The following is a 2,223-nucleotide window of genomic DNA, read 5'->3' on the forward strand; positions in this document are numbered from 1 at the left end:
GAAAAGTGTAGTGACCCAGGTCCTTGTATAGTTAGTTGTACTATTGGTGGAGTAGTAATTTATGATTGCATGTGTGATTTAGGAGCATGTGTTAGTATAATGCCTTTGTCTATATATGATGTTTTGAGGCTCCCTCCCTTAAAAAGGTCGGCAGCTCGTTTTGTGTTAGTAGATAAAAGCATTATTACAGTGGCTGGAGTTGCTGAAGATGTTTTAGTGAATATAAAAGGGCTTACATTTCCCACTGATTTTTATATCTTGGAGATGCCCCATAATGACTCAGATAAGCCATCATCAATCCTACTTGGAAGACCATTCCTGAAGACATCAAAATTCAAATTGGATGCTTTTTCAGGAACATACTCTTTTGAAATAGATGGCCGCGTAGTAATCTTCAATCTGAATGGAGTGATGACCAACCCTCCAGAAGATCATTCTATCTTCCAGTGTGATATCATAGATGAAACTGTAGCTGAAGTCCTCAAGGAAGAGTTAGATGAGAGGCACATTGGACAAGGACCAAGTGTGGGGACCCTCTTAACTGACAATGAGGGCACTTCGCCATTTTCACAAGCTCCAGATAATCCAGAACCTACCTATGATCAGAAGTTAGAATTGAAACCCATCCCTCCACATCTCAAATATGCTTATCTTGAAGATGAGCAGAAGTTTCCAGTTATCATTGCAAGGGAACTCACTTCTCAACAAGAAGAGCAGTTACTTGATGTACTAAGGAGGCATAAGAAGGCAATTGGGTGGAGTTTGGCAGACATAGTAGGAATCAACCCTCAAGTATGTGAGCACAGAACCTGTCCGTCAACCCCAAAGAAGATTGAATCCCACTATATTGGAAGTTGTCAAGAAAGAAGTGACCAGGCTATTGGAAGCAGGTATCATCTATCCCATCTCAGACAGTGAATGGGTTAGCCCAGTACAAGTGGTGCCCAAGAAGTCTGGAGTCACTACAGTGAAGAATGAGCATGGAGAGCTCATAGCAACTAGAGTTCAGAATGCTTGGAGAGTCTGCATTGATTACAGGCGTCTCAACCAAGCTACCCGTAAGGATCACTACCCACTTCCATTCATTGATCAAATGTTGGATCGCCTGTCAGGTAAATCACATTATTGCTTTTTAGATGGTTACACAGGTTATTTCCAGATTCATATAGCTCCTAAGGATCAGGAAAAGACCACTTTTACATGTCCTTTTGGGACTTATGCTTACAAGAGAATGTCCTTTGGCTTGTGCAATGCACCAGCTACTTTCCAAAGGTGCATGATGAGTCTTTTCTCTGATCTTATTGAGGACTGTATGGAGGTTTTTATGGATGATTTTAGCGTTTATGGTGATTATTTTAGCCTTTGCTTAGATGGATTATCTAGAGTATTAGATAGATGTGTTAATACAAACCTTGTATTAAATTTTGAAAAATGTCACTTTATGGTAAAACTGGGGATTGTATTAGGACATGTGGTATCTAATACTGGCATTTCTATAGACCCAGCAAAGGTGAATGTTATTTCTAGTTTACCTTACCCCTCCTCTGTGAGGGAACTCCGTTCGTTCCTTGGCCATGCAGGTTTTTACAGGAGATTTATTAAGGACTTTAGTAAGGTAGCACTTCCCTTATCCAGATTACTACAGAAGGATATTGAGTTCGAGTTCAGTGAGGATTGTAAAGAAGCGTTTGATAAGCTGAAGACCGCTCTGACTTAAGCTCCAATTGTGAGAGGACCAGACTGGAGTCAGCCGTTTGAAATCATGTGCGATGCTTCCAACCATACAGTAGGAGCAGCGCTGGCTCAGCGTGAAGGTAAGGATCCTTTTGTTATTGCTTATGCGTCTAAGACTTTAGACACTGCCCAGTCCAATTATACTACTACTGAGAAAGAGCTTCTTACTATTGTTTTTGCTCTGGATAAATTCCGAGCTTATTTACTTGGTGCTAAAGTAGTAGTGTATTTGGACCATGCAGCTCTAAAGAAAGAGCTTCTGTTTTTGCTCTGGATAAATTCCGAGCTTATTTACTTGGTGCTAAAGTAGTAGTGTATTTGGACCATGCAGCTCTAAAGTATAAAGTAGCTAAAAAGGAGTCCAAACCAAGACTTATACGTTGGATACTGCTATTACAAGAATTTGATTTAGAAATTAAGGATAGGAGTGATAACCAGAATTTAGTGGCAGACCACTTGAGTCGCCTTGAGCACATTAAGGATGATTCT

This window comes from Arachis ipaensis, chromosome B07 (genome assembly GCF_000816755.2).
Source record: "Arachis ipaensis cultivar K30076 chromosome B07, Araip1.1, whole genome shotgun sequence".
In the NCBI taxonomy this organism is placed as follows: domain Eukaryota; kingdom Viridiplantae; phylum Streptophyta; class Magnoliopsida; order Fabales; family Fabaceae; genus Arachis; species Arachis ipaensis.